A 13345-nucleotide genomic window follows, 5' to 3' on the forward strand; every position below is an offset into this window, starting at 1 on the left:
TGATGCAACAAAAAGATCATCAATGTACTGTACTAACACAGACTCTCCAGGCATGTTCAAATTTTCTAATGATTTCTTTAGCAACTGATTAAAAATCGATGGACTTTCAGTGTACCCTTGCGGAATTCTACACGATGCCAGGATACGATTTTTGAAACAGAACGCAAAAATTGGTTGGCTTTCTGGAAGCAACGAAACAGTAAAGAACACACAGATCAATCACAGTGCACCATTCTGCATCATGAGGTATTTGATACAAAATCGCTGCTGGATTCGGAACAATTGGACAACATGGGACAACAATTTTATTAACCTTTCTCAGGTCCTGCACAATTCTAAATGTTCCGTTTGGCTTTTTCAATCCCATAATTGGTGAATTACAAGGACTGCTCTCAATTTCTCTTAAAATTCCCTGCTCAATCATTTTATCAATTACTAGAGTTATTCCTTCAATTATTTCTGCAGTCATTTTATACTGAGGTATATTTGGGTAACTTGCACCTTCTTTTACTGTAACTTTCACAGGATCAACTCCTTTCATCAACCCTATATCTTTTCCAGTGAAATCCCACACTTCCTCTTTTACTGCCTCTTTCAATTCAGCAGGAATTTTCTCTTTGTCAAAAACAGGAAACAATTTATCCTGCTCTGCTTCAATCATGAGCATTGTTAGTTTATACAAACTATCTTCATCTGGAGTTTGCAATTCTACGCCATCTGGTGAACAATATATGGCACAGTTCATCTTGCACAGTATATCTCTGCCTAACAAATTAACTGGACTGCTATCGCACACCACAAATCGATGCATATCTTTGTATGTCCCAATCTCTATTTCAACTGGTTTTGTCAAAGGAGTATTTATTTGCCTATTAGCTACACTTACAACCTGGATTGTCTCACCCGAGAGAGGAAGATTTTGAATTTCCACTGATCTAACAGTAGAACGGGTAGCACCAGTGTCCACTAGGAAAGTTATTTCCACATCATTCACTTTTCCGCTCACAAATGGACCTGACTGATCTAACTCAAAAGTGGCTCCAAGCATACACTCTTCTTCCTCCCTCAGGCACCGTCAGAAACTTTCATCCGGCTCACTGCCATTCTCCTCTTGCAACCAATATTGTGGACACGCATTTACTCTTTGCGGTCTTTTTACCTGCTCACCTCCGCTGAATCATGTCTCTGCACTGTATCTCTGCTGATTCCCATTGTATGGCAGTGGCAGTTGCGGCACCTGACTTTGCTGATTTGCTATCTGCTGTTGTTGCGGTTGCTGCTGATTTACCTCAAACTGCACCTGCGGATTCAATGACGTATGGTCCCCATTAAGTCTAGGCGGACATTTACACTCTCGTTTCCAATGCCCTAACTTGCCACAATTGAAACATGGCAATTTCTTTTTCAATTCGTCAATATTCCCTACTTATTTAGATTTGCCTTTAAAACTACTTTGATCCCCTACATTTTTACTCTTGATTTGTGCTACCTGTTGTTCTGCTACTTTTACTTGTGCCCACATGGCTTTTTCTTTCAACTTTTTCTGTTTTGCATCAATTTCTTCACTGCAGTATTTTGCCTGTCTCAGTACCTTATCTACTGAGCTCGACTGCCAATCCATCATGCTGTGTCTAATCATATCTGAAATTTCCGGTCTTAATCCATATACAAACCTATACACAAAGTGGCTCATATCCTTTTCATTTAGTTCCTCATAACCACTATACTGTTTGAAAACTAGCAACAATCTTTCATAAAATTAATGCACAGTTTCTTTTGGCTCTTGTGTAGTCCTGTCTATTTTTTCCCAATCAGTTTCTTTTGGAGGTATTTTTTTCAGAACAAAATTGTATTATTTTCTTCGAGAGAGATTGCAAGAAAAACACAGTGCTCCGACCACCGGAGGAGCTGCGAACATAAAAGCAGAATGCACTGAAAGCAATCAATACAATAATTCAATATAGCACAGTTACTACAACTCTCCCACCCACCTACCCCCCTAAAAATGTCTCCCTCCCGGATCCCACCCAAACCTCTAGCACGATGTCCACTGATTCCTAAGAAAGAAAACAATTATGAATCTTTTAAGGTATACTCTCCCTCACCCAGGATCTAAGCATATCTGTTCAGCATCTATATCGTGTTGCACCGGTGGCTCCAGCCACAGTCCCCTGTAGTCCGTCCACCTTTTCCTAATTTTATAGTGTTGCCTGGGACAGCCGCGGGCCTCAAACACCGGACGCTCCAGCCCCATACAGTGATCTAACCCCTTTTTCCACACTCCCACTGGGGGGGGGGGCTGGGGTCCTTCCAGGCTCTAGCCACATCTCTCTTGGCCACTGTAAGGCCAAGAAGCAGTAAATGCCGTTTATAGGCGTTACCCCCCACCTGTTCTATTACATGAAGAAGGCCCAGCTGTGGTGTACGGGGAAGCTCCCAGCCCAACACCTCAGACAAAAAATCCCAAACACCACTCCAGAATCTCTCCAGGGCTCCACAGGACCAAACTGTATGTATAAAAGTGCCCAACTCCTGACCACATCTCAGGCATTCAGGGGACGCAATCAAGCCAGCTCGCCACAGCCTTTCTCTAGTATAGTAAGCTCTATGCAAATATTTAAATTGGATAAACCATAAGCATAGGGCAACGGCCGCACCCCTTGGGGCCGCAAGGGCTTCTCTCCAATCCTCTTCTTCTAATTCACCCACGTCTCCTTCTCATGCGGTCCGCAGCTTATCAAGCGAGGGGGAGGAGTGCGTGATCAGCGATTGGTATATGCGGAATATCTTTTTATCCTGCAGTTCTCCCATGAATACCTTAGCCTTCAGAGGGCTGAATTCGGGCAAAGAGTCCAACCCCTCCAGGGTGGGGGAGATGGCGTGTCGGAATTGCAAATATTTAAAGAACTGGGTGCGGGGCATGTCATAATCGTCTCTCAGCTCTTGGAACGATTTAAGGGTCGTACCTTTCATTACGTGGCCCAACGCCAAGTTTCCTATCGTGTCCCAGCCGTGGAACCCCTGAAGGGACACCAGAGCCGGTAGCCGACCATTGTGCTACAAGGGGGTCTCCTCCGTCAGTCTGTTCCACCATCCCTTGCGGCGCAGCGCCTGTCGCCAAATCCGGAAGACCACCTGTGTGACCATCGGGAGCCTCTTCCTCTTCTCAGCCGAGTATAATATAGTATGAAGGGTGTCCGGCTCCATCAGATACCTCTCCAGGGCGTACGCTGGATCTCCCCGGTCCCCATACCACCACTCATTTAGTATCAATAGATGGGACGCCTGATAGTAGGATAAGACATCAGACGATGCCAATCCCCCGCAATATGTGGAGAGGAAACAGGTACGGAGCGCTACTCTTACAGCACCACCGGCCCAGAGGAACTGACCTAATGCCGAGTTGACCTGACGAAAGCACTGCGGCGAGATAGGGTAGGGGTGGTTCTGTAGTTGGTACAGTAGGCGTGGGAGGGCCACCATCTTGAAAATGGCCGAACGGCCATAGAGATTCAGGGGCCTACGGGACCATGTTTTCATCTCTGACCGGACCCGGTCCCAGACAGGGATAATATTGCGCTCCCACGAAACTCCAGGCAGGTCCGTCAGGAACACCCCAGGTACTCAAGGCCCCCGGTCGCCACCTGCAACGCCGACGCCCAGGACCCCAATTCCGTGCTGTCCCCCAGTGTCCACAGCGTGGATTTCTTCAAATTGAGGCTGACACCTCCCCGAACCCTTGCATGATTTCAAGGACCCTCGGCCCGACCTATTGAGGTCCGTGAGGAAGAAGAGAACGTCGTCGGCGTATAGCGCGATTCTGTCCGATGGTCCCGTCACCCATTCAAAGCCTCGCATCTGTGTGTCTATTCATACCCACGCCGCTAATGGTTCCATGGCAAGGGCGAACAGGTATGGCGAGAGGGGACACCCCTGTTGAGTGCCCCGTCCGATAGGAAAGGCTTCGGACACCGCCCCAGCCACTCTCACAGAGGCCGTCAGATCGGTATATAGCAGCTTCAAGTATGACAAAAATTGGGTCCCAAGGTTCAGGCGAGGCAGGAGCGCATGTAAGTAAACCCAACTCAACGAGTCAAAGGCTCTATCTATATCGGCCAGGAGGAGCGCCGCCTGAGCTCCCGTGGCCCGCATCATTTCAACTGCCACCTGAGCACGCCTAATATTATGTCTCGTAGCTCTATGTGGCATAAAGCCCGCCTGATCCGGGTGGACCAGGTCGGTAATATATGGAAGGAGGCGATTGGTGAGTGCTTTGGCTAAGATCTTCGCTTCAATATTCAGGAGCGATATGGGTCTATACGATTCGTGGATTTCAGGGGGCCTCCCGGGCTTACAAAAGACCACAATTTCGGCGTGTCTCCAATCCGCCGGTAAGCGGCCACATTCCCTGGCCGCCACTAGCGCTCTCTTATAACGTGCCCCTAACTGAAGGTGATATTTCTTAAAGAATTTGCACGGGAACCCGTTGGGTCCGGGGGCCTTCCCAGCATTCAATTCCCCCAGGGCAGTTCCCAGTTCTTCAGCCGATAACGGGAGCTCGAGGCGATTCCGCCCTGCTACTGCTGGGAGGGATTCCCGGGGGGCATACTGAGCCGCATAGTAGCACGCGAAGCTATCTGCCAGTTCCTCAGGGGCAGACATGGAAGCGCCGGCCTCATCTCTAGACCCGGCAGTATCTGTGCCTGGAAAGTGCTCTGGCAAAGCCTATACAGCATCGTGCTGGACTTATCACCCCATTGGTATATTCTGCTCCGTGTAGCAAGCCATATCTGTTGCAACTCCTCGAGGTGTAAAGACGCAGAGGCCTGCTGCGCCTGTAGGAGCTGTCGCACGGCGCCATCGTCCCCGGTCGCAGTACACCGCTCTTCTAAGTTACGGACCCGATCCACCGCCTTCTCTAGTTCTTCCCCACGCACCCGACAGGCCGCTGCACACCAGGCAATGTCCACTCCTCGGAGTGTGGGCTTCAGGGCCTCCAAAAGGGTCACGTCGTCTGTCTCTGACCCATTGTTGTCTTCCCAAAAGTGGGCTATGGCCTCTCTCATATGCGACTGATAATCGGCGTATTGTAAGTGCCATGTGGAGAGGCCCCATCTAAATGGTTGCCGCCTTCTGTCTATGAGAAGGTCAAGAGTAATTGGGGAGTGGTCGGAGAGACCCCGCGGCAGTATGGCCGTCGAGCCCACCCTCCCAATCCGAGCGTAAGGAACAAACAAGTAATCCAACCTCGAGAAGGATTTATGCACCGCCGAAACATATGTGTACTCCCGGCTAGGAGCGTGTTGGTAGCGCCATGTATCCATCCAGCCCATTCCTCTCACCATATCATTTAGTTTGGTAGGAGCGTCCGCCGCCTGCTCACCCCCAGGCCTGTGGCGATCCATCCTGCAATTCATAACATCATTCCAGTCACCCCCAATCACAGCCATTACGTCAGGGATCCCAGCCCATACAGTAAACAATTTTTCAACAAGCGACCTCTGCAATGGGGCGGGGCATACACACTTCCGAAAACCACAGGTTCAGCCCCTATCATTCCTTTGACAAGTATGTATCTGTTATGTTATGTTAAAAAATGTTATACCACGCTCGGTCACCGGACGGTTTCATGGCGCTCTGCCCTGAGCGTCTACCCATTGTGTCGAGTGGACATAGGACACCCTACGATGTATCAAAACAGCCACTCCCCGGGAGCCCCGAACAAAACCTGCATGGTAGACCTGTTGATATCCATATCGCTGCAGGCTAAGGGTTTTAGTGCCCAGAATGTATGTCTCCTGCAGAAGCAGGATGTCTGCTTTCTGCTTCTTACCCTGCCGCAGCACAGCGCCCCTCTTGATTTTGTCCAGCATACCCCTCACATTCCAGCTTACAATCCACAGCGACGTCCTGGGGAACCCTGGCTCGGGACCTCTAACCGCCATCTATAGGTTGGAAAACTAAGTGCCCGGGTATTAGGGTTTGAAAGCGTATACATGCCCATGGTGGAACTTGATTGAACATCGTGCTGCAGAGAACTACCCCCCCACCCCAACCCCTTACCTCCCACCACCTCCCCACCCCTCAACAGCCCCCAACCCAACAATTCCTCAACTCCCAGCCTCCCCCCCATACCTCAGCAACATTGAAGTACCTGTTGCGGAGTAGGTGTGCATCGGCCCCCAACGGGAGGCCGGAAGCCACCCACCCCAATGGATCCCCATAAACTAGTCACCCAATCCCCAACTTACCCCCTGGGGGTAATAAACTACCTTGAACTCGAGGAACGTGCCCGCTCATCAGGCCGTTGCCCCCCCGTACCCACCCCTATCCCATCTCAGTATTGCAAAAACAGTTCAACATCAGCCATGATAAACCTCAAGTCCTTCATTCGACCCCAATAGGAGTCACACCAAATAACGTGTTCACCCCATACGGTTGAGCATGCAAAATGACCTCTGGTCCGCCCGGGTCTTCAAGGATCTGGTTTCGGAATGTCCGGGGTGTCAGGCCCCTCTTCCAGTACCTCCCGAGAAGGAGAGCGTTTTTTGGGCCGGGATCTCCAGTTGCTCGTACTCAGCGATCTCCGGGAAGACCGCCGCGACCCTGCAGCCGAGGACGAGTCCGAGTCATGCCCGGGTGGGGTGTGGACTCGAACCCGAACAGTTTCGTCGGTCCAGGTGAACACCTCTTCCGGTGTGTTGAAGAAGAGGGTACGGGACTGAAACACAACCCGTAAGCGGGCCGGGTAGAGCAAGGTATATTGGATCTTCAAGTCCCGCAGCCGTGCCTTGGCCGCTGTAAAGGATTGCCGCTGTTATTGTACCAGTTTAGTGTAGTCCGGGAATATGAGGATCTTCTGATTATCGTATAGGGGGGAGCTTCCGCTCGTGCATGTCGCAGGATAGAGTCCCGATCATGGTAGTTGAGCAGCCGAGCTATCACAGGTCTCGGGCGGGCGCCCACCGGTGGCTTCTTGACGAGCGCTCTATGTGCTCGCTCAACTATAAAGCAGCGGGAAACGGAGTCCGTCGGCATCCACCCCTCTAGCCATTGGGTCAGGAAGGCCTCCATGTTGTCCTTCTCGCAGCCCTCTGGGTAGCCAATGAAACGCAGGTTATTGCGCCGAGCCCGCCCTTCTGCGTCTTCGGCCCGGAGCGCCAGGCCCTTTTGAATCCCCTCCATACTGGCTACTTTTTTAGGGCTCGGACTCCTTCCCAGTGAAACTGGGAGGAGTTAGAGAACTAATGTTAAAGGAGAAAAAAAAGAAGAAGTATCTCTTAGGGCCTTGGAGAGAGAAATTCCACACATTCCTTAGCGTTTTCTGGCATCTGGTCAGTGATTCGTCTTCCCTGTGCTGTGTATGTAGTAGCCTTGAAGTGATAGGCTGTAAGTAATGTACGCGTGCCCGATGTGGCATTTTGTGTGCGAGAACGTGCATGGCAGAGTGATTAATCTTAATTACGAGCTGTCAGAGTGCCCGTGTAATGCAAGCCAGATGATGCGAACGCGTTCACAGCGGTGAGCGCGTTCAATGTTAAATGACGAGAGGCAGCAGGCGAGGCTCACAGAAGATGACTCATACATGCTCGTCCACACTGTAGTTCTTGTTTATTTGAGTTCTTGGGGGAAAAAACATGACGCAGGACAAAGCTGTTTCAAGGTCGGACCTAAAAATGAAAACTCTAGTTGTAATATCTTTATGCCACTAGGTGGAACTATTGACTTTACAAATTGCACGTTCTGAGTTTGGCACGCTGGGGCAGTCTTCCTCAAACGGCTTTTGCCCGTATGCCCAGATCATTTGGCATTTTCGGCGAGATAATAAGAAGCAGCTTTTAACATGCAGAGGCGTTGACTAAGTAAACCAACTGAGAAAAAACATAGCTTTAGAGTTTATACGAGCTTTGTCCCTTAATTAAAGATATTCGCATGATATCTCTATATTAACAAAAGCCACGTTTCGATGAAATGCCAAAATCGAAAACAATCATGCAGACTGGTAGGACTTTCATTACGACGATAGGCCGACGCCAACATCGAATAAGTACGTCACAGTATCTCTGTCCAAAAGTACAAGTCACCTAAAAATGGTATATCGGTTTAAGAAAAAACAAATCGTAACCATGTTTCAATGTGGGTCCAATATAATGTGCTAAAAAAGGAATGTCTGATGACAACACCTGGAAGCGTAAAGCATAAGAGCGAAATCGTAAATTAACTATACTCTTAGCCGGACTTGCAAAGATTGTGCAGGTGCGGGCTCCTCGTTGATAGTACTCACGGATTACTCCTGATGCGCAAACCAGGAGTACTACAAGAGTAAATCTGAGCTAATCCAAGGTCTAAAGACTCTCCTCCTCACAGTGCTCACCATTAAAGATGAATGTCACCTCCTACGCGGAGACGCCTGCCTGCTCCTGACCCTATATATCTTTTTGAAGGAGAACCTCTGGGATAACTTCTTCCTCAAGTTTATGGGAACTAATGCCTATGCCCATATGTCTTGTATAGATCAAACAGGAATTGTGCTTGTATTACGTAGTGGATTTCGGAGGTCGGCAATGAAAGGACTGTAATCGGGAAAACGTATAGGGTCACTCCTCACCCATTCATATTCTGTGTCACTGTCTTTACTAGCTGAAGAGATGCCCAAGCAAGCCAGGATTACAAAGTCTTAGAGTACATACGCCTAAACAGACCAACAACAACTTCAGTCATGGCCCTAGTCAGCAGTCACAGGCTCAGGGTCTCCCTGGGACCGCAAATCTAGGGCGCTCAGGCGAATCCTGATGCTGCTCTCATGTATGTATGAATGAGAGCCTCTGCCTGCAGCAATGAAGAAACAAAACAAAAAAGCAGCATTTCAGCAGGCAGTACTACTACCTACTACTACTACTACAGAGTAGTCAGTGCAGAGTAGTGAGTGCAGAGTAGTGAGTGCAGAGTAGTGAGTGCAGAGTAGTGAGTGCAGAGTGTGAGTGCAGAGTGTGAGTGCAGAGTGTGAGTGCAGAGTGTGAGTGCAGAGTAGTGAGTGCAGAGTAGTGAGTGCAGAGTGAGTGGGCAGAGAGAGTGTGCAGAGAGTGTGTAGAGTAGTGAGTGCAGAGGAGTGAGTGCAGAGGAGTGAGTGCGCAGAGTAGTGAGTGCGCAGAGTAGTGAGTGCGCAGAGTAGTGAGTGCGCAGAGTAGTGAGTGCGCAGAGTAGTGAGTGCAGAGTAGTGAGTGCAGAGTAGTGAGTGCAGAGTAGTGAGTAGTGAGTGCAGAGTAGTGTGCGCAGAGTAGTGAGTAGTGAGTGCAGAGTAGTGTGCGCAGAGTAGTGAGTGCGCAGAGTAGTGAGTGCAGAGTAGTGAGTGCAGAGTAGTGAGTGCAGAGTAGTGAGTAGTGAGTGCAGAGTAGTGAGTAGAGAGTGCAGAGTAGTGATTAGAGAGTGCAGAGTAGTGAGTGCAGAGTAGTGAGTAGTGAGTAGTGAGTAGTGAGTGCAGAGTAGTGAGTGCAGAGTAGTGAGTGCAGAGTAGTGAGTGCAGAGTAGTGAGTGCAGAATGCAGAGTAGTGAGTGCAGAGTAGTGAGTAGTGAGTGCAGAGTAGTGAGTAGTGAGTGCAGAGTAGTGAGTGCAGAGTAGTGAGTGGAGAGTAGTGAGTGGAGAGTAGTGAGTAGAGTAGTGAGTAGTGAGTAGTGAGTAGTGAGTAGTGAGTAGTGAGTAGAGAGTAGTGAGTAGTGAGTAGTGAGGAGTAGAGTAGTGAGTAGTGAGTGGCGAGTAGTGAGTAGTGAGTAGAGTAGTGAGTAGAGTAGTGAGTGCAGAGTAGTGAGTAGAGTAGTGAGTAGTGAGTAGAGTAGTGAGTAAAGTAGTGAGTGCAGAGTAGTGAGTAGTGAGTGGCGAGTAGTGAGTAGTGAGTAGAGTAGTGAGTAGAGTAGTGAGTGCAGAGTAGTGAGTAGTGAGTAGAGAGTAGTGAGTAGTGAGTAGTGAGGAGTAGAGTAGTGAGTAGTGAGTGTCGAGTAGTGAGTAGTGAGTAGAGTAGTGAGTGCAGAGTAGTGAGTAGAGTAGTGAGTAGAGTAGTGAGTAGTGAGTAGAGTAGTGAGTAAAGTAGTGAGTGCAGAGTAGTGAGTAGTGAGTAGAGTAGTGAGTAAAGTAGTGAGTGCAGAGTAGTGAGTAGTGAGTAGAGTAGTGAGTAGTAAGTAGAGTAGTGAGTAGAGTAGTGAGTAGAGTAGTGAGTAGAGTAGTGAGTAGAGTAGTGAGTAGTGAGTGCAGAGTAGTGAGTGCAGAGTAGTGAGTAGTGAGTGCAGAGTAGTGAGTAGAGTAGTGAGTAGTGAGTAGAGTAGTGAGGTGAGTAGTGAGTAGTGAGTGCAGCATAGTGAGTAGAGTAGTCAGTAGTGAGTAGAGTAGTGAGTAGAGTAGTGAGGTGAGTAGAGTAGTGAGTAGAGTAGTGAGGTGAGTAGAGTAGTGAGTAAAGTAGTGAGTAGAGAAGTGAGTAGTGAGTAGAGAAGTGAGTAGTGAGTAGTGAGTAGTGAGTAGTGAGGAGTAGAGTAGTGAGTGGCGAGTAGTGAGTAGAGTAGTGAGTAGAGTAGTGAGTAGTGAGTGCAGAGTAGTGAGTAGTGAGTAGTGAGTAGAGTAGTGAGTAGAGTAGTGAGGTGAGTAGAGTAGTGAGTAAAGTAGTGAGTGCAGAGTAGTGAGTAGAGAAGTGAGTAGTGAGTAGTGAGTAGAGTAGTGAGTAGAGTAGTGAGTAGTGAGTGCAGAGTAGTGAGTAGTGAGTAGAGTAGTGAGTAGTGAGTAGAGTAGTGAGTAGTGAGTCGAGTAGTGAGTAGAGTAGTGAGTAGAGTAGTGAGGTGAGTAGAGTAGTGAGGTGAGTAGAGTAGTGAGTAAAGTAGTGAGTGCAGAGTAGTGAGTAGAGAAGTGAGTAGTGAGTAGTGAGTAGTGAGTAGAGTAGTGAGTAGAGTAGTGAGTAGTGAGTAGAGTGGAGAGTAGTGAGTAGTGAGCAGAGTAGTGAGTAGTGAGCAGAGTAGTGAGTAGAGTAGTGAGTAGAGTAGTGAGTAGTGAGCAGAGTAGTGAGTAGTGGGTGCAGAGTAGTGAGTAGAGTAGTGAGTAGAGTAGTGAGTAGTGAGTAGAGTAGTGAGTAGTGAGTGCAGAGTAGTGAGTAGAGTAGTGAGTAGAGTAGTGAGTAGAGTAGTGAGTGCAGAGTAGTGAGTAGAGTAGTGAGTAGTGAGTGCAGAGTAGTGAGTAGAGTAGTGAGTAGAGTAGTGAGTAGTGAGTGCAGAGTTGTGAGTAGTGAGTAGAGTAGTGAGTAGAGTAGTGAGTAGAGTAGTGAGTAGTGAGTGCAGAGTAGTGAGTAGAGTAGAGTAGTGAGTAGGACATCACAGGCAGCAGCTGTGCAAGCTTCTTACACTCAGAAGGAGACCACAGGCAGCTGAGGTGCAATCTTCTCCCACTCACAAGAACGACATCACAGGCAGCAGCAGTGCAAGCTTCTTACACTCACAAGGAGACCACAGACAGCAGAGGTGCAAGCTTCTCACACTCACAAGAAGGACATCACAGGCAGTAACGGTGCAATATTCTCACACTCACAAGGAGATCACTGGCAGTACACACCACATGAACACACTCCATAACACATAGCAACAATACATTGGCATTTACAATGCCATTAGCTCAAACTCAAATAAATCCGAGCCCGATTGCATTTCTAATGCTTGTCTTTAAGGTCGCTACGCCATCTTCCACCTCCGAAAGTCTGGTCTCGGCTTCTGTAATGCGGGTCACGGCATTCCGCAGGTCCTGGCGCAGGAGGGTGACATCCACCCCCACCGCCCCGATCTTTGCATCTAGCATGTCTCTGGATTGCGTAATTGCCGCCATGAGGGCCGTGTTGTCCGGCCCCGATGTCTGGGAGCCCCCGGATGCCCCGGATCCCCCACTCGAAATTTGTCCATGGGCCCCTGTTTCGAAGTCCCACCACTATTCCCTCCTCTGGTCATGGCTGATCGCTGCCGGATATCATCACCCCGGCCCCACTGGGTGTGTCACCTTGCCCCTGCCGTATCGCTGGGTGGAATCTACATCCTAGGATTATTGCTCTGCTTACAGGCTCCAAGAGTGGCTGTGTTGACACCGTCCGAGTCACACACAAGACTCGCTGCTTTCGTATTGCACCGTTAATGTCAGTCAGCAGCACCCACCGCGCCTCACGGCTCTCTCTCTCTGCACATGCAAAATGACGCTGCGGCCACGAGAAGCCCCTTCTTCCAGTGATCTAGCGTCAGGCAAGGCCTGTCTCCATGAGGATCAAGCAGGGGGAGAGTTTCCTTATGTCTAAGGCTGGCGGGCCGCGCTGTGGCCACCACCGCTACCCCCCTGTCGCTGATATCAGTAGCCCGGGTAGGAACACCGGGGCCCGCAAAAATGAAGGTCACCTGGGCCTGTGTCGCCGTGTCGCGGTCCGATCTAACCGCCGAGTGAAGGGTATCACCAGCCCCAGCAGGCCACGTACTCAGGGCATCTCAGCTCGGCATCTCCTCTCAGGCAGCCATGTCGTTTATATGTCCCGGGGGGGGGGGGGGGGGGACCCTCAGATGCTCACGGGGGGAGGGGGGCTAGAAGTAGAGTGTCCCGGGGGGGGAACCCTCAGATGCTCACGGGGGGGAGGGGGGCTAGAAGTAGAGCACTGGCCCCACAACACCGGCGCGGTCCGATGTCACAACCGACAAGCCGGCGGCCCCCTGCATTGGCCACCGCCTCGCCGGGTCTCACGCCCCCCTCCCGGCTCGCTCACCTTGCGAGGGAATCGAGGTGGTCCACGCCGCGTCGGATGAAGGACGTCTCTGCCGCCCAATCGAGGACACGGCCGTGTCCGCCCTCCAGGCCGCAGCGCCTCTCTGCCTCCTGCGCCGCTCGTTCGCTGTCTGTGGCCGTTCCACACCTGCGGTAGTCAGGATTTTGTGGGTTCGTTCAGGGTCTGTGCGGCCGCGTCACTCCGCATCCCGGACTCGCGGCACTCCAGGTCCTGGATTCTCGCGGCGAAGGTAGGCCCCCGCCGGGCCAGGCCCCGCTCCACGTCGTCCGGCACTCCCGACACTCCCGACACCCCAAAACTGCTCACGGGGGTCACCAACTGACCGGGACAACTGGGCACTCCGTTGGGACGGGTCAGGGCAGAGGAAGAGCAGGAGAAATCAACGGATTCTGGAACGGCGGGATGGTGCTCACTCAGGCTGCATCCGCCATGCTGGCTACCTTGGCCACGCCCCTCTTTTGGAGGTATTTTGTTTTTCAACCACACTATCACTTGTTCATATTTTCTCATCACGTCTGGTGATGGGGCTCCTGTTATCTTATCTCTAGGATACTCTTCCC

Source organism: Lissotriton helveticus, chromosome 1_1, assembly GCF_964261635.1.
Source record: "Lissotriton helveticus chromosome 1_1, aLisHel1.1, whole genome shotgun sequence".
NCBI lineage: Eukaryota > Metazoa > Chordata > Amphibia > Caudata > Salamandridae > Lissotriton > Lissotriton helveticus.